Raw genomic sequence first — 20,671 nt, forward strand, 5'->3', positions numbered from 1 at the left:
CCTTCTGTAACTAGAACAGTATGTAACTTGCAATTTTGCTGGAGACAGCCCATGCGTTGTCAAGTGTCCCTCTCAAAATAGTAAAGTAGCTGTTCCTCTTCCCCCTTCCTCCTAAATGTCTTTGGTAGTTGCTAAATTCTTGCACATAAGATGTTCTTTTAATATAGAAAGACAAATAACTGCTTGTGGCTGTCTGTTTGTGGCCACTGCTCTTGGAGTTGTATCTGGAACTCCAGCTTCATTGCTGGTTGGTTTTGGGTTTTGCTTTCTTTTGGTTTACACTTCTGTTTAGAAAAAAAATCTATATATCAGAGCAGCGTATTAAAGTCAACAGGCATTAAAAATCAAAATGATCAATTCAAACCCATTCAACACAAAACACTTCTCAGAAAAAAAGAAGTAACCAACTCACCACCATAAGCAAATGAAGCTGTTTGTCCCAAATAGCCTGGTAATCATAACTGAATTTGATTCCTAGAATATATTTACTGTATCCATCATTACTCAGCATCCATCATTACTCAGGCAGTACGTCCACTCCTTTCAGTCAGAAACTATCTTCCCTATGAAATGCAGCTTTCTTATTGGACTAATAACGGAGAACTTATAAATGCTGTGAAGCACATTTCTCTTGTGTTCTGCTGTTTACACTAGCATTTTCTGAGTCCCAGTGTCCCTCTCTCCACCTCCCTGCCTACTTGTAGCATCCTTTTATCCTTTTCCAGTGATTTATTGAAACTAACAGGCTTGCTTGAGGAAAATACTTTATATTTATCCTCAAGGGAAAATAAAATCTTCCTCTTTTTGAAATAAATCAGCTAGACTATTCTATTTTCCCTCTTTGTTTACCATCAGATTTAAAGTAGTCATGAATACATATAAGAACACCTACATTTTATTAGAGTATCACTCTGATAACAGTTACGGACAGAATTTCTGTTACATGTTATAAGTCACTTCACATCCTTTTCCTTTCTGTGAAGAAAATCAAAGAATAAATTACACTTGATGACGAAAATAGAGATAAATTGCTTCTTTGGAAAATATGCATGGCATATTTGGTAGTTTCATGGATGCGAGGCTGAATTAGAATTGATGGTAACTTGTCCTCATATTGCCAGTAAACCAGCCTTGGCAGTTATCTCATTCATCAAAGTACCTTTCTCTTTTAAAACATGATCACTCATTTTGCAAGTGACTAAATCTGGAAACTTACGATCTAAAATATAAGTAATACCAAATATTAACTCTAGAAAACAAGTAAATTTCACTTCTTTCCTTTTCAGTTCCTGGGTAAGGTGCAGCAAAAAGTTTAGCAACTGATCTTTTTTCTTTTCTTTTCTTTTCTTTTTTTTCCCCTTGGAACCACATGAACTAAAATGAATTTAGAACTTCAGGAACAACATTTCATCCTCCTAGCCTATTTGACAGCTAAGAATTATTGAAGCTGAACTTTAAGACAGGTGTTTTAAGTGTTCATATCTTACTTTTGGTGAAGTTATTTATGTGGATAGCAGCTATTCTAGATTTAATTTTTCCTTCTGGAAAAAAATACATTTTATAAAAAATAACAAAACAAAGGAAAATAAAAACCAAGGAAGAATTTATGTCATTACTCCAATCCGTTTCCTGTCATACTCAACTCACATTGCTAGCAAAGCAAGTGCTTTACTCAACCTGTAATACAGGAGATGAACAAAAAGTGGGGACAACCTTTAAGAATGAGTAACAAGCCAAAAGTTTGAGTGAAAAATAGATTGAAAATTAATGACATAGAAAATTTATATCCTTTATATTAAGTAATCTCAGTTACAGTATGAGAAGAGGTGGATACATGCAACTTAAACCAGATCCTGAACCCCTCAATCTTTTCAAGTATATAGCTAGGAGATATAGCTAGGAGTACCTGACTTGTTCTCCAGCACCTACAATTAAAATGAGCTATGGAATACAGGCCATTTATTAAGTTTCAGAATCTAGAGGGAGCTCAAAGTAAGACATGAAAGAACTGATTATAAAGTGGAAAACACATACACAGAAGGAACATTAGTTGTGTGTTTTACAGTAGGATCTGGGACATTGTAAATCTGACTGAAGTTTCTTTCCATTACCTCCATGGTCACTGTATCTAGCCCATTTCCTGTGTGTAAAATGGGGGAAAAATAATATAATTTTTCATTGGATTTTGTCTATTGAAATGGGAAATTTAAAAAATTTGCAAATTGTGTTGCAACCTCAGTTTCCACAGGACCCTTGTTTCATGTGAAGTTTCCAGAATGAGACTTCTGCCTGGATAGAAACAATAATAACAACAAAGAAAAATGCAATTTTCTGAGTGTGCCTTCCAGATTTAAATCAGTGACAACAATTATTTTGCTATTTCTAAAAAGAAAATATTTTCCTAATAATTTTTTTCTTCCGTTACTGAAATAACTTTGAAAACAAGAATATATACTCATCTAGACTGTTCATCTATAAAACAAACACACTTGGTAAACTATTGTGTTATAAATTCATGCTAATAGAATTAAATCCTCAGATCATAATACATTAGGTCACTAACCAGAAACATCAGATAAATATATGTTGGTAACAAAAATTAAAAAGTCAGGGTGTCCACATCTTACCCTTAACTTTGTCTGACTGCAGTGCTGAAGGAGTGACTTTTGCAGCACATTAGGCTAAGATCAAGGAAGAGAGAGGTCAGTTTCAGAAAATTATAGTCCTCCTACTAAACCATGACCTTCTTATTCCTAAAGAGTAAGGCAGCTTTAACAGGTCTTCCATTTAGGTATGAAGAGAAAATAAATTCTATCTCAACTAGCTATGTCCCAGTCTAAGGCTTTTAAGATCCAAAACCTGTCCTATTCCTACCTTCAGCCAGGTTTGAAGGTTTTAAGACTCCTTGCATAGCTATACTGAGGGCTGCTTGAGCACAGGTGTTTTACAGTTTGTCATGACACAAGCATGTGTTTCATCTTTCAGCAGCAGACAGCTATGCATTCACCTGAGTGGAAATTGTCCCAGTGAATCCAAAAACTGGGCTGCAATTCAGGGCTTTAACTTAAGATCTTAAAACCGTTTAACTGAAATTTTGAGAAAAAATATGTTTGGTTTTTACGTTCCTGACTGAATGCTTTGGTTCACTATTGACTTCATGAAATATGAAAAAAAATTGAAGGTAACCTTAAAATTGTTGGAAAAAAACCAGCAAATCATTACTATGCATTTTGTTGAAGCCTTACATGTGTGGCAGACAATGATAGGCTGTCACAACGTAGCCACTAGGTTTTTCATAAGTGTAGTCCAGAAAGCATAATGACAACAGCTGTAATTAATTTCCCAAGATAATGAGGTAACAAGTTTAAAAAACCTGTATTTATTTGATATAATATATCAAATCTTAAAAAAGAAGTTTGAATTTTTCTGTGTGACAACTTTGTTCTGGAGTTTCTTTTTAAATGAAGCTGGGTTTGTGCTAAATTATTCCTTGCATTAAACTCTCTATGATTACTTCTTTAATTTATAAGACACTAACAAAGGTGGTTAAGTGCTTTCTAGCCTGAGATGAAATTTTAAAAAGTGGCACGTTAATATGCAAAACAACATACATTAGGATTACAGTGTAATGAAGAGCTTTGCTTAGTAGAAAGTTGGAAAAGACAAAGGTCCCAAGCGGTGCCTCAGTGTTCTGAGTCCAAAGGAATTTAGACATAGTTGAAAGTCCATTTTTCAAAAATACAAAAATAGCATTTACTGAGAAAATTCTGTATGTTTAATCTTAATATTGTACTTACCTTTCTTTTGAGAACATAGCTCTATTGACAAAGAGAGCTGATCAACAGTTTCATTTATGAAATGTTTATTCTCACTTGAATTTTGTATATGTTAAGGTCTATAGGTGTTGGTGTTCCAGTCCCCACCCAACCACTTAAAGCCATAACCACCACTGGTGGTCATGCTGGCTGCATCCAGTTTACAGTAGCCAAGGACTGTCTGGAACTGTGGTCCAGACATCTGGCTGGTATGTAAATATTACTATAATTCAGTCATGTTATTTTGTAGTGGACAGCCCAGGGCCCATTAAACTCTTGTACATGGCAGCAAGCTGCATGACAGGATCTCTCCTTGAGCAGGGACACCTCTCAAGTTACTCATCAAGGCTGAGAGATTCCTTGCCTCAACCAGTTCTCGGTAAGTGATTAACAGCATGCTGAACTTTGAAATCTTAGCTAAGTGATATAAAGGATTGATTGTACATATATAATTCTTTAAACATAAACCATTGATCAAGTCTGGGACTAGGAATGGATCCAGTTGCAATAGACTTCTCCCTGAGAAAGAGTTTAGAACACAAGGGTGTCCTTTCTGAACCTCATGACCCAATGGGAGGGTCTGCCTGACAGTTTTGTCTGACCCTTTCCTCTGTGCAGTAAATGCTCAAGCATACCTTGCCATCCAATCTTTTTAAATCACTGTTGCATTTACCATTGAACTTTATTAACTCACTATATATTACTGAAATATATTGTTGCCTCTCTCACAAGTGAACTGCAGGACTCTATGGGCGACAATATATCACCAATGCTTTTTTGCAAACAGAAATTATATAATTTTCCAGTAGCTTGCAAAACTGACAGTACGTGAGCCTTTACACAGGGAAGAATGTCCTCTCCTGGCCAAGTGCCTGTCGGGTAAGAATCCCCCACCCTTGCCCTGGGCCAGCCTTGAGAGGCTGTCAGGACAGACTGTAAATAAGTTTCAGGTTTGTTTACTGTGATGCCAGGGGACAAGCACACAGCCCCATCTCTGCCAATCTTGTTTCATTGCATAAATGATTCATTTTTTCAGCATTTGTCATGTGAATGTGTATTTAGAAAGGTAATGAAACCACTGTTTGGGTTAGCAGCAGAGATGACAGTGGTGACCAGTCCAACTGACAGAGCAGTTTTCCAACATGGGACTTCCCTGCAGTAGCAAACACTAGGAAACATCTGTAAAGCCCATCAGAGAGCAAAGGAAAATCAGCATGAGAACATCATTTTTTCTCATCCATTTCTGTGCAATTGGATTTGATATTTTTCACAACTCATTCTTCTCTCCATCGGGCAGAATTCTCTTTTGCTTTGTTAAGGAAAAATATTACTCCATACCTATTTTTTTCTTCTAAGTCTCTTTGTCTTAGGGATACCACCTTATCTTATGTTAGGGAAGAGTCTGAGCCTTGCAAAGACTTTGGTGTTACTGTGTCCCTGATCACAACCATAAAAGTAGACCTTTTTATTGTTTTGGAGGAAACTGCATGTGGGTATATAGTGTCTCCTGATCCCTCTATAAACGCTGTGTCCTAAGCTTGCAACCAACTGATTTTTTTCAGAATAAATATAAACAAATAACCCAGAATTAAATACAAAAAAACCCTAAAACTAAAGTATATCATCAATTACCCCAAGTAACTACCAGTTCTACTTTGATTATCTGTAAAGAAAAGAATGCTTGTCGCCTTGTCTGGGATGTTGGGAAGGTCACAAGAAGCTGTTGAGAAGTGTCCAAGGCATGATTAGCCTCTTGACCTGCAACACATACCTTTAGGTTGTGGCAAGTAGCTTTCTGTAATGTGCTGAATAACACTGATTATGTAAGTCAGATCAAGCTGCATTGGTTAGGACAGACAAATAACTTTTAGGTGCTTCTAGAGAATAACAAGGAATGGGGTACCTTGCAGCAGTCTTGTTTGGTATTGTTCTTCCAGGAAGTGAAGCTTCAGATACTCCACCCTCAGATGGCTTCTGAGTACACTTCCACCCACTCAGGAGCTTGTGAGAACTTCCCAATTTGCCAAAAAGCAGTGCTGGGGCAGTTGGGCTAGGTGATTGTTGCAGATCCCTTCCAACTGAACTATTGTATTGTATGAGAAAGGGCGGTGTCATCTGCTAGTGACAAGCCAGACAATGTCACCTGAAAATATATTAGTTGCATCAGTAAAACCTTGTGAAGGATAAGGTTTGGGATTTGCCGATTAATTAAAAAAAAAAAAAAATGTTGCTGAGAAAAGATATTAATTTTGAAAAGCTTTATTTTTTTACAGTTTTTTTTTAGATTTCAAGTGATTTTTTTATTATTATTTAGCTTTTCCTCTACCTCCTTATCTTTTACATTTAATACTTTATTTCTTAGAAAGGAAATTCTGCTCTGTGCTGAATGACAGCACAGAGCAGTGTGATGGTTGACAGAGCTGACACTGTTACGGAGTCCCAAACCTTGCATATGTGACTTAGTGGATGGCTCTTTGATTCCCCTGTCACTCTGTTGTTTCTCTCAACCATCCAGAGATCGGGATGATAAGCCAGACCTCTTATTCCCACAGCTAGAATAAGGACACCCATGATGTGCTTAACCTTCCTAATACCGCCTCTCTCTCAAAAAAAAAAATAATAAAATCGTACTTTTTTCCTCTCCCTCACTTGCTTGTCACTTGTCGAAGATAATGTATTGGTCAGTGCTAGAGGTGATGCTGCCACAGCTCTAATGTTACAAGAGGAGAAATCCATGCTTTCTGAGCTGGAAAAGCACTGTGGAAAATACACAGCTGTGTGTGATGTGTAAAGCACTCATTTTAAGTTTTCCTTCTTCATTTCACTTTTGAAAGCTGGAGAAAGCCAATTCATATGCTTTTAATTTGCCTTAACAAGGGACAACATCAACCCCATGTTTCTCAGCACAATGCATTGTTTTGTACCACATTCATCACAATATGCTCCAGCAGTAGTTAGAGAAACAAGTGATGTCATTTCCAACTCTTTGTCAAAAGGGACTTCTGTCCAGCCTTGCACAGTTAAGGGATGCCTTCACAAAAACTGGAAGTGCCCAATGTGCAAAGGCTCAAGGCAGTAAGGTACAGAGAACTGAATAATCAACAAAATGGAGTAATACTGCTTCTCAACATCTCAGAATTCTTCCCTGTTCGGCAAATATCTGAAGTTTCATCTTACATATTTCTATAATGCTGTTTTAAAAGACCACTTTGAAGTTATAGTTCTCTGTCCAAAGAATTGCGTGCAGTCTGTAATCCCCCTGGTGTCCAACATAGTGTCTCTGAAATTACCCACACACACCCCTTATACATTTATGCTGACTTCAGAGCCACCAGACTGAAGTCAGCCATCAACAAAATACATGCAAACTCTAGAATATCCATGTCCATCCTAAAGTACATGTTGCTTTGATCTCTGCTGCTGCTGTTATTTCAAAAGTCTCCTAGAAACTGTTGAAGTGCAGTAGAATGTCTTTCTGGGCAGTTTTATTTCCTGCCTGAAAATCTCTTGATAATTCATCAACCTCTGATTTTTCATTTTGTAGAGTACTTATCCAGAGACACCTAGTCCCTGTCAAAGCATAAGTGTATTCATTGCTTGCGCTAACAGCATATGGTTTCCAATAGTCTGCATTATCTTCTGAAAATACCCTACATTATTTGTCTTGGGGAATACTGTAACTCTAAATGGCCATTTTCTGAAAGCGAAGAATTGGCCTTTACATTCACACAATCACAGAATTTTCCAGAAGCCTTACATAAAACACAACATGAACACTTGTTTTAAAAATCAAAAAGCTGTCCCAATACTGCAAAATAATATTAGCAGTAGCTTGAGTAAATCCAGCTTGTTAATCAAAGTTTGAAATAGATGTATTGCCCATGTACCTCTCACCCTTCATTGCTTTTCACCATTGTAATACCAGACCAAAAGAAACAAGAACATGCCAAAAGCCCTGCTTCTACCATGGTCCCTTGTCAAGTTGCAGCTAATGCAGCAGGCCTAAATAAGTAATTCTGAAACAAAGTTATGTACATTAAATGCTTGTAGGCAGACAAGTCTTAAGAATGCCAAATCACTGTCTTGGATTGAAAGTTCAAAAATGCTGTGACAGAGCAGAAAAGAAATAGAAGCAGCTAAACTGTGGTTTAGAAAATCCACAGGATGAAATCAAGTAGATGATTCTGGGAACTGACTGCCAAATATTTCAAAAGAAATAGTTCATAAGATCTATTTGGTGACATCAGAAATATTTTATGGTTTATTCTTAAGGAAAAGTTACTTGCAAAAAGAAGGGGAAGGAGCTGTAGCTCCCTAAAACCTCTTAAGGACCACCATTAATTTGCATTGAATATCTAGAAATCTAAAATATCATGAATGTGTGACATGGTGTTGGAATACTAAGCTCTTTTAAAATTGCTTTCAAGGTTTAACACTTCTTTATGCCTTTAAAGTGCTCTTGTGATGAATGTACTTCAGCTTCCTTATACAAAGACGATAACAATAGCTGCTTATATTATACTTTTTCTGAAGGTTTAGTTATAATATACTTAATGTTGATAACAAGTTATTGTACAAGGGATAGGAGAAAGTGCTTAGCATACAGCCATGGGAGTGTTCAGAATTTCCAGGTTCTTAATATAATTAGCTATGTTGAACAATATCTATGAGACTGTAATTACACAGAAAGGGAGTCCTTCAAGGACTTGGAAGAAAGGCAGATAAGGCATTAAAACTGTGCAGTCGATGATTCCTGTAGCTATTTTTCTCTAGAAGATCCTTCTTCAAGGACCCCAGAAAGACAGATTCTTACTCTATTTGACAAGTATGGTCTTCTCCTGTCTAATGCTTCCACTCTGACTACTTGTCTCCTCCTTTTTTTTAAAGTTCCTTAAGAAACAGACACAGCCATGCATCAAAGGTGACTAAGGCAGCAGCATGAAACCATGTGTCAATCATACATCTTAAGAAATCCACAACCTGGATTCATGACAGGAAATTGCTTCAGCACTGGGGCATCACTAAAACTTCTGACTGCATCACTCAGTAAGTGAAACAGCCCAGCAGCTTTACTTGCTTTATGCAATCTTAAGACTGCCCAGCACACAAATTTACTGTCTGTTGACTGAATGGCAAGGACCTTCAGAAAGAAATAAATAAAAATGCAAATGTCAGTTTCAGTATACAGAAGTACCCACAGCACCACAGCAACTGGGAAATGCACAACCTGCACCTGTCAGCTGTAGAGAGTGCTAAATCACAGGCATAAAAAGAACCCAAAACCCTGAATGCAGCAGGTTGTCTTTGGGCAAGGCAAGGTTCCTGCTACAATTGTACTCGGAGACAAGTGCAAGTGATTTTTATAAAAGCAAGCAGAACTCTGGCTTCTGGATGCACAGCTTAAGCCTCCTGCTGCTTCCTTGGTAGTGTTTGGGGTACATCTAGCTTCAATGAAAACCTGGCCTTCCTCCTGCATATTCCTTCATGAGCTTCACCAGTGCATCCATTTTCTGCAGATAAGAGTTAGTAAAGAATTAAAAGACGAATAGTCTCACTCTCTAATCACATCATACTATCTAGAATCAAACACTGACAATAAGTACTGAGAACCTGGTAATAATTAAGGCTATATTAACATAATTTCTGCCATTTCAGTGATACATATACTGCCTTAATCCATGATCTATTTTGTATTGTGAGAAACAACAGGAAAAGTGTGGAAAGTAATTTCCCACATTTCTGGACATTCTGTGTTTCTGGAGGTGAGTCGCTATTACTTGTAAGCAGCCTGGAACAACTGCACAGCTATGCTGATTTACAGTGATATCTGAATTGGATTTTAAACCATCTTCACAATATGAAATCAGGCTTTGTGGTAGTAAACCCTTTCCAGCTGTAGTTAGACAAATGAGCACAGCTGAGAAGCATTCTGGGGTAAATCTTCATAGTGGAAGTTAACACTAACTGAAATTTAACATGACTCAGGTAATTTGAAGTTAACTGGCAATATTTATCAAAGAGGGTGGAGGTTTTTATTTGTCTGAAAGTTTATCTTAACTTATGGAACTGGACACAAAGTTAATGCCATTATTGAGACTGATTTCTTTAGGAAATCTCGTGGAAGATCTGTAGGAACTAGTCAGCTGCTCTGTAGCAACACAGTAGAAAGTGAAATCATAAACAGCAAATGAAAGCTTAACACAGTAGTTATGAAATCATAGAACCATAGAATAGTTTGGGTTGGAAGGAACCTTAAAGATCACCTAGTTCCAACCCCCCTATCATGGGCAGGGACACCTTCCACCAGACCAGGTTGCTCAAAGCCCCATCCAACCTGGGCCGGAACATTTCCAGGGATGGGGTATCCACAACTTATAGCAAGGCCACTATAAGGTCTCCCTGGAGCCTTCTCTTCTCCAGGCTGAACAAACCCAACTCTCTCAGCCTTTCTTCACAGGAAAGGTGCTCCAGTCCTCTGACCATCTTCACGGTCCTCCTCTAGGACTGATTCTAACACATCCACATCCTTCTTGCTGTGGGGACCCCAGAGCTGAATACGATACTCCAGGAAAGGTCACACAAGAACCAAGCAGAGGGGCAGAATCACCTCCCTCAGCCTACTGGTGATGCTTCTTTTGATGCAGCCCAGGGTATGGCTGACTTTCTGGGTAGCAAACACACACTGCTGGATCATTTTGAGCTTCTTGTCAACCAACATACCAAGTCTTTCCTTTTAGGATTGCTTTCAATCCATTCTTCACCCAGTCTGTATTTATGCTTGGGATTGCCCTGACCCACGTGCTGAACCTTGCATTTGGACTTGTTGAATTTCATAAGGTTCGTGTGGACCCACCTGTCAAGCCTGTCAAGGTCACACTGGGTGTCTTTCCTTCCCTCCAACATGTCAACTGCACCACACAGCTTGATGTCATAAGCAAACTTACTTGAGGGTGCACTCAATCCTAGTGTCCATGTCACCATTAAACAGCACCAGTCCCAGTGCCAATTCCTGAGGAACACCACTCATCACTGGTCTTCACTTGGACATTGAGACACTGACTGCAACTCTTTGAACGTGACCACCCAAACAATTCCTTGTCCACTGAGTCATCCACCTGTCAAAACCATGTGTCTCTATTTTAGAGACAAAGATGTTGTATGGGACAGTCTAAAATGCTTTGCCGAAGTCCACGTAGATGACACCAGTTGCTCTTCCCTCATCCACCAATGTTGTAACCCCATCATAGAAGGGAACCAAATTTGTCAGGCATGATTTGCCCCTGGTGAAGCCATGTTGACTGTCTCCAAAACCTTGTTATTTTCCATCTGTTTTAGCATAGTTTCCAGGACGATCTGTCGCATGATCTTGCCAGGCATGGAGGTGAGACTGATCGGCCTGTAGTTTCCTGAGTCATCCTTATTTCCCTTTTTAAAAATGAGGGTTACATTTCCTCTTTTCCAGTCATTGAAACTTCACCAGACTGCCATGACTTCTCAAATATGATGGATGGATAGTGGCTTAACCATTTCAACTGCCAGTTCCCTCAGGATCCTCAGATGCATCTCATCAGGTCGCATGGATTTGTGCAGTCTCAGGTTCCTTAGATAGTCTCTAATCTGATAGTCTACAGTGAGTTGTTCTGCATTTTCCCAGCCCCTGCCTTTACCTCTGCGACTTGCGTGGTGTGGCTGGAACACTCATTGATGAACACCACAGCAAAAAAGTCATTGAGTACCTCAGCTTTCTCCATGTCCTAGGCAACCAAGTCTCCCATTTCCTTCTTGAGAGGGCCCACATTTTCCCTAGTCTTCCTTTTATCACTGATATACCTATAGAATCTTTTCTTGTTGACCTTGATGTCCCTGGCCAGTTTTAATTCTATCAGGGCTTTAGCTTTCCTAACCTGGCCCCTGGCTGCTCAAACAATTTCTCTGTATTCCTTCCAGACTACTTGTCCTTGCTTCCACCCTCTGAGGCTCCTTTTTTGTATTTTTTTTGTGTCCAGGGCCTCCTTTGTTCATCCATGCAGGCCTCCTGGTGTTTTGGGGCAGCTTCCATTTTGCTGGACTCATTGCTCCTGAGCTTGGAGGAGGTGATCCTTAAATATTTACTAGCTTTCTTGGGCGCGTCTTCTCTCCAGGGCTCTATCCCATAGGTACTTTACTGAGCAGATCCCTGAAAAAGTCATAGTCAGCCCTCCTGAAGTCCAGGGTAGCAAGCTTGCTGTGTGCCCTCCTTGCTGTCCTAAGGATCTTGAACTCCACCATGTCATGGTCACTGCAGGCCAGGTTTTCCTTGAGCTTCACATTCCCCACCAGCCCCTCTTTGCTGGTGAGAACAAGGTCCAGCATGGTACCTTACCCCTTTGGCTCTTCTAACACTTGGAGAAGAAAGTGATCATCAAGGCATTCTAGAAACTTCCTGGATTGCTTATGCTCTGCTATATTGTCCCTCCAACAGATACTGGGGTGGCTGAAGTCCCCTGTGAAGACCAGGGCTTGTGGATGTAAGGCTGCTTCTGTCTGTCTATAAAGGGCCTTGTCTGCTCAGTCTTCCTGGTTGGTTGGCCTGTGGCAGACCCCTGCTATAATGTCACCTATCCCTGCCCTCCTTTTAATCCTGACCCATAAACTCTTGGTCAGCTCCTCATCCACTCATTCCAGCTGGTTATTGACACAAAGGGCGACATCCCCTCCTCATCTCCCCTGCCTATCACTTCTAAAGAGCCTGTATACTTCCATTCTAACACTCCAGTCCCAGGAGCAATCCCACCATGCCTCTATGACTCCAATAAGATCATAGCTGAGCAGGCATTGCACAAGTGTTTAACTCGTGTTGTTTATTCCCCTTGCTACATGCATCTGCATAGAGGCATTTTCTAATAATTGCCATGGTTATTTGCTAATATCTGTTAAAGGCATTTCAGTTTGTCTTACTACTTGCATACACAACCAGATTCTTCTGCACTGTAATGATCGGAAAAGGAATATGCTGCTCTTATTGGCAAGTGAATCTCTAATGTACTTGTGGTTACTGCCTACAAGCTAATCATTCAGAAGATGTTGTACAGAAATAACACTTTCTTCTATTAATCACTTATGGAGTCATGCACAAAAATGACAAATGACTTTCACACTCCCCCCCCCCCCCCCAATTTTTCTCTTTTCTTTCTGGTCTTTCAGAAAGTCTCTGGTCTTGCTCAACAACAGCTGGACATATTGTAGTAACATTAGTAGATGCAGGAGAGTACCAAACTAATTAATTAAAAAGAAACACCTTTTGCATACACAAATTTTAAAAAATACTTACTGGTAAGTTAAGTCTTGTAGGCCGCCTCCAGAATGTCATCTCTGAGCTATTACTTCATATTTTGATTGAACCTCCAGTGTCATGCAATTTATTGTACTATGAACCCAGCAGTTATATAGGGACAGGGAACAGTGGTGAAAACTGGCAACAGCACTATAGAGATGGCTGTGTGCAAAGCAGAATAAATGCATCGAGGTGTTTGGACCTGGATAAACTACTTGCATTGAAAAGCAACTTTTATTTTCAATAACATTCTAATACCTCCTTCTTTCACTTCCAGGAGTAACTGACATGTTTTGCTAGGATCTGCAAATAGCTGCTCTTGCAAGATTTAGGAATAGAATTTAAGCTCCAGCTAAGTGCCATTACTTTGCCCATATTACTCACATCAGCTACCCAAAAGAAACTATGTGCATGTTGTGTAATTTTTCTTCGTGTTGTGAACTGAATTAACCTTGCTGCTAGATCCTATTAATACAGAACTTGAAGTGCTTCTGGTTGGACTCCAAAGCTTAGTATTTATGAAGTATCATTTGTATTTCAGTTTGCTCCATGCCATCTGACAACCAGGAGCCTACATTTAAGCCTGAGATAAGATTTTGAGGACTCCTTTAAAACTTTTGTTCAGGGTTTGGAAAACCTAGGTAGAATTGTTTGTTCTGCCACAGATTTCCTGTGAGCCCACCAATACTCTTTTGCTGTTGCATTAATGTAGGTAGAGTAAGACCAACAAACAATTTTATTCACTAAGATCCTTGGCAAGGTTTGGCCAACTGTCTGTTTATGGCCATATGCTAGGGACTTTTAATAATAAGAATGGATTAGTCAAAATCCATTGCCACCCTGTGCAGTCCCCCAATATTAGTGCAAAAGGCTTTGTGTGCCTCTTTGTGCCTTCATGAATGCAATACAAACTCATTTTATACTACTCTGAAGGGCTGCTGTGTGATCTCACACTGTCTCAGACAATGAAAAAACACACAAAACCAACAATTAAATCTTATGCTTATAGGGTCTGCAAGGTGCGTAAGACACACAGGATGAGATTCACTATAGTGCAGACACTGTCTCGTCACCATGCAGCTTCACAGATAGAAAAGTCCTTGATAGTGTCCTGTAGACTTAATACATTTTTTCTAGTTTTAGAATTGTAATATGGAGATAAAACCTCCTAACCGCGGAGTCTTTAAGTGACGATATGTCTAATCAAAATCATGAAATATTTCAATAGTTTTTGAGCATCTTTCTGTATCAAACAATTAAGAATTCTGAAAATTACTGCACATCCTCTGTAAACTCAATGATTCAGAAAATGTTCTTTTGCTGATTTATTTAGCAAGAAACTTATGCATCATAATTACAAAAGGAGCCTCTAATAAGTTTATGCAAATTCATTCAAGTGCTCAGGTGAACGTTGACAACACTGACAAATAGTATTCTGAAGCATTAACTGGGCTATAACACTTATACTGGTATAAATGAAGCTTTTTCCAGAGCAAGTAGGTTTCTGGAAGTGTTCACAAGAATGAATGAGTGGGAGAATAATGAATATTAGCTGGGAAGCTGTTTTGAGCATGTTGCACTATGAAAAAACATTGACAATAAAAGAAAGCATGTGTAAACAGGAGACTAAAGGATAAGCATCAAAATGAAGGTAGCATGGTGTTATGGTCAGCTTTGAAAATTACAGAGAAGCTTGGGTTTAAAGTAAGAAAAATTATTGAAGTAATATATAGATTTAAGAGTAAAGAGAAAAGAAAAAAGATGAACTAATGATCTGAACAAACTGAAAAGGGTTATTTCATTAAATGTGCGATTTATACATAATTCTGTAACAGAAATTGCCACAGTGAAAGCATTTCTGCTTATTCACATTCATAAATATAAAAGCAGTTTTCTAGGAGATCTTACAGATATCATAGTATTTCATCAGGGCAAAAAAAATTACCCAAATTTGGAATGTGAGTCCTGGCAGTCTTATTTTTATCATTTAATTTTCCTTAACATGAATTTTTTTTCTTCATTATCTATCTACAGAATGTAATGTGTGTATAAAATTGACTTCGCCTTTTAAGAAAAGTTCTTGTCAAGATATTTATGAAAATAAAATCTATCAGCTGAGGAGGCTGTGGAGTCTGTCCTTGGAGATATTCAACCCCTAACTAAAGACCTGAAGGGGTGCCTGCCAATCTTGTTGATTTTCTGATTTTATGAAATTTAGAAAACAGGATAAAAATATCTTACCAGACAGTCATATTTGGTAGGTTTCCTATGTACCTTTTCGAATAAGTTTAATATCATTAGATAGGGGACGGGCACTCTAAGAATAAACCTGATCATTATGATCCAAACAATTTTCAATTTGAAAGAGAACGATTTTTCTCAAAAAAGAGCCAGTTTTGCATGCTTCACTTCTGAGAAGTACTTATTCCTACAGTACTACTCACCAGATCCTTTAAAAAAAAAACAACCAAACAAAAACCCAGTGAAGAAAAAATCCCCAACCAATAAAATTACAATATTTTGAGCAACGACCTGTGGTACTTTCTTTTTATACAATTGTTTCATGAATTTTCCAACATTGTTTATAGGCTATTTCAAATTGATTAAATTTCTTTGCATGTGTGTATTAATATAAGAGTTTAAAATAATGAAATGAGAACAAAACCAGATCAATTTCTATTTGCAGTGAAAATTAAACAGCATATTCAAATTCACATTCACACCAGGAAGATTTCCCAAAAAAAAAAATATTTCTACTTTGGCAGTCATAAAAATAAATGAAAAATGAATTAATCCAAAGATTCTAAGATTTTGGGAGTGAAAAACAAATAGTATAACACATTTTCAGTGAGACTAAGATTTTAATAACAAGTGGCATAATAAGACCTGTTTGTGATGGTGGTCATCTAGCAAAGGGCAGCACAGATGTGAGCTACAATATATATCACAGCATAGTAAAATTTATTGTATGGAAGTTTTTAGTCTTCTTTTATTATTCAAAAATCACAGTATGGTTTCATTCTTAAGAAAGATACTGTGCTCATCAGTATGAGAAGCCTTTTCATGATTTTGAAGTATTTTTTGTTTTTAAGAGAGCTGAAAGGAAACTTTCTCCTATTTTTGGATATGTATAATTAAGGATATCACAAATATCCTAACTCAGATCTTTCCAAAGGAAAAATGCTGCCACCTGTGGTCATCTCTGAAATATTTGTGGAAATGACAGATGTTGCATGAAATAGAGTTTACTGTATGTGAAGAAAGAAGTCACGTTCTAATGCAATGCTTTTATTCCCTTTGGTTTACTCTCCTTTCATTGTAAATGCATTGCTAGATTTGTTTTCCACTTTTTCTAAGAACTTCATCCTAACGGGGAAAACAAAACCCAGCATTTGCTTTGAATGTCTTCAGGTGTGGGAGCTTCAGGATCTGGGTTCTTCACACAGAATAACTACTTTATTCAACACTGCAACTGCAAAACTTGAGTTCAGCTTTCTAGAAGTTTCAGAACAGGGTAGAACAAAGGTTGATCCATATATTCCTCACAAAGACCTTTCTTCCGAGAATGAATTTTCTATTGATGTATCTTGACTTCCACAAATGCTGTAATTTGGTCAGAAATATTCATTTCTCCATTTTGACAAGTGTAACTCAGTCTTAAAAATAAAAGTGTCTAAAAGAGTGTTTAAATAAGCTCATGCAGGCTTGGCGGTGGAGAACAACTGAAGTCAAATAGAGGAGATTACTTCAGGAAGAGAGAAGTCTCAAGGAGGGCTAAAGATCAAAGAGGGTAGAAAAGGACGCTTTATTATACTTGCCACCTCCCTTGTGTAACCTGAACTAGTGAATACTACACCAGTACTCATTTATTACACTATTGATAAAAACACAGTAACTCCCTTTTACACTTGTTAACATCACAGACTACTTGCTTCTTTTGCTTCACAAATCAGAAGGCATTATTTTTTTCTATTGCAGTGGAGAACTCAAATTTGTTTCAACTGTACTAATGAGATCAAAGAGATTTTACGATAACTTTGGAGATACTAGTTTTAGGCATCTCCACTTACACATCTGAGTAAGAACTGCATCATGTTGGCCTTTTCTTGGAGTGGTTTTGAAGACCAAATGGCTTTTCTAGAAATGTTCACAGCAAACAAAAAAGACTGTAAAGATGAAAGCAAACCCATTATACTTCTAATGAATACTATGAAATACTTTCTTTTTCAGGTTAGGTTATTTTAAAGGGAGCTAAAGCTGGAGATCTATGGTATACATAATAAGAGATCATTTGTATCTATGTTGTTCTCAGCATGAAACAAGCACATTCCTGCTAGAAACCAGAAAAAAATGTTGGTTACAAAGATCACTTTTCAAGATCACACTCGAGAAGAGGGCCTATTTTCTTTGCCAAGCTGAAAGCTGCAATTGACAACTTTTTAATACATGTATTCAAAAACTGCTGAATTTTTATGATGAAATTTAGAGATTTGATGACATGGAACTGTAAATCATAACTGAGTAAACTATGATGTGTAGTCATGAATTCAGGGAGTTTATACAAATGAATGTGAATAAAGTGCAAGAGAAGGACAGTGGCTGAAGAGCTGAAAGAGGAGAGTAATCCACCAAAGGAACCTTGGCAAAGGAGCAAGAACATATTGGGAAATATGTCAGAGAGAACAATAATTATTCAAAGTAAACTGTGATCAAGTTGCAAACGTTGGGTTAGACAATAAAGAGGTATGGAACTGGGGCAAGTTAATCAAGAGGGCGGGGGAATAGTTGTCATGCAGTAGGGAAAAGGATTTTGTCTTTAAAAGATTAAGCTTCAGAAAAATTCACCAACAGGAATAGCAGAACCCTCATTTTTTTAGTAAGATCTGAAGTTAAGTGAGTTAACCATGGTTTTGGAATTTGTCACAGAATTTCTTCAGTGCTTTAGCTCATATGTCCTTCAGCAGATAAAGAACAGTGATAACAATAATGGCACTGTCATTTCACATCCAGACCTGCAAGTGTGATAACAGAAATTCAGCTAAAAAAGGAACTCACTTTATTAAGCTGTGCCATTTTCTATAAAGATTCAGATATATCAATTCTTCCTTTAATATTAGCTTGATCTAACTACAAACAGAAAGTGAAGATTGAGGAATTTCTAATTTTCATTATCAGCTTTCCCTTTCCCATTGAACAATACATCAAGCCTGGTAGTCTGAAAGAAGCAAGGTATGCAAGTTTTGTAACTAACATTTTGTCACAGCCTAGTTGTAGGATAGGCCATTTTTTCCCCTTTATTGCTGTTTGCCATGTTACATTTGGCCTGTCACCTGTACAATATTATGCAGTGTCATATTATAACCTTTTCATTTTCCAGAAGTAAGAGTTGACCCTGACTTTGTCTGTTTGTTAGGATATCTTTTGGGATGACCTACAACAACTGCAATTTTTGAGTAGCTTTTAGATTTCTCTGAAATGACTGATATACTTTGCTTTGGAAGTAAGCGCACCAGCTAAAGAAATTACCACTTTCAACTACTTATAACTGTGTGTCTGCAGAGGTTATTTATCCTAACCTGCACTTGTAAATTTATCAATGGATTCTGAATGACATTGGAAAAAGCTATTTTTTAGAAGTCGAGAAGAGAAGTTGAACAATTAACTTTGCTTGAGGCAGATTGGGAAGCAAGCATCAGACCTGAGGTTTTTCATGTTTGCCATTCAGTGAAAAAACATAAGCCTGTTAAAAGTGGTACTGTTGTCAGATAGCATAACCTGATCACGAAAATGACATCTGCTATAATGATTACTGGTTTCATCTTATCAATTACACTGATCTTTCCTCATCTTCTTCAGGATAGCCTGTTGAAGGGTAGATACTTGGGCTATTTTAAATCTTGGGAAATAAAGCGTATGTTAAATGGTGGCCACTGGTAGACTGGCTCAGGAGGGCATTTTTTTTTGTGACTACAATGCACTATGACTATTACCCAGCAGCTGAAATGAAAATGACAATTCAAGAAGTGTACTGCAATGGGAGCAGGTGTAACCTCTTTATAAGAAATTCAGGAATATCTGCACCAATAAGCAAATTCCTCTCAAAGGTTTTGAAAACGTTATGTTTATCTAGTGTAAATTAATCTAAAATGGCATTAATCTAACCATGTTGAGATGACAGTATTTTGGGTCCTTGTATTCTCCTTATGTATTACAAGAAGAATAACCCTATTTCATGAGACAGAAATGCCTCCTATTTCCTTTCACCTGCAGAAGGTTTATTCATTATGAATAATTTATAGTACTATCTTATTATGCTCCTGGGAAAGACATGAGTCTTGCATTTTGCCCTGTACATGATGGTGTTTTTAGCAATTCTAAAAGAGGGAGAAATCTGAAAAGAAACTGGTTTTTACTCCAAAAAGATTCACACTCATCATTTGGTCACTCCACCTCTCAAATAAGGGAATAGGGGAAATTCAGCTGATGTGACTTGATTACAGAGAAATTAAAGATTTCATGCTTTAAAAAGTCTTTCAGTTCTGTACAGTAACATTCATTCAATACGTCTGGAATCTGTATTTTTAAAGGGATAATCAGTGCATTGAATGTATAAGATATGTGAGGAAAAAAAATAGTAAAAAACTATACTCTGCAGATTCAAAACAGAATTTAAGCAATTTCAGCTGTTAGTAGTTTCATTTGTTTGGGAGTGTGAAGCTTAGAGGGTATATATAGTTTTCTTTTGGTGGTGGTTTTGGTTTGGGGACTTCTGGGGGAATTTTTGATAAATTTAAGGGTAAATAAATACTACAACTTCTTGTGGCCTATGCTTTCAGGTTGTCTGTGAGCAAAATGATCTATGGTTTGTCCACAAAATCAAATTCCTTTAAACATAATTATTATTTAATTCTTATGCTCTTTCAAAAATGAAAAAAAAAAAATCTTCTAACCAGAACAGTAAACACAGCATAGTGTAATAGTAGTCACCAAATTCAAGATTTACTAGGGAATTAGAATCAATTATATAAATACTTTTAATATCTGTGTATGTGATACAGTTTTCTGAAAGGAAAACAGGTCATTCTTATTTGATAAAGCCATCATAGCAAGTTTGTATTTGGAGAACTGAATCACCAGAAATTTGCTTCACATGAAGATCTTGGCCAACACATGAAATCTGGATTACAATAAGTATAGATTAAATGAAATGTCTACCATTTTAAGCCATAAAGAACTACAAATCTTAAGTAGATTCAAGGTAATTATTCTAACCGAGAGTAAAAATAACAAAAATATATTTGATTGCAAAATGGAGGAGCTTTATAGATTCTGATATTGGGATTTACATGGCATTAAAGACAAGAAAACTTCCCTAGAGGAAATAAGTAAGTTCAAAGAACTTCTGAAAAAATAAACATGCAAAGCTTAAGACTCAACATAATTCTTGTTGCCATAAAGAGTAAAGATTTTTTAATTAGAAAATAAACTTGGAGAGTTTCATAGATTTTAAGTCAAAGAAAGTGTTGAAAAGCAATAATTTAGA

Source organism: Falco cherrug, chromosome Z (genome assembly GCF_023634085.1).
Source record: "Falco cherrug isolate bFalChe1 chromosome Z, bFalChe1.pri, whole genome shotgun sequence".
Taxonomy (NCBI): domain Eukaryota; kingdom Metazoa; phylum Chordata; class Aves; order Falconiformes; family Falconidae; genus Falco; species Falco cherrug.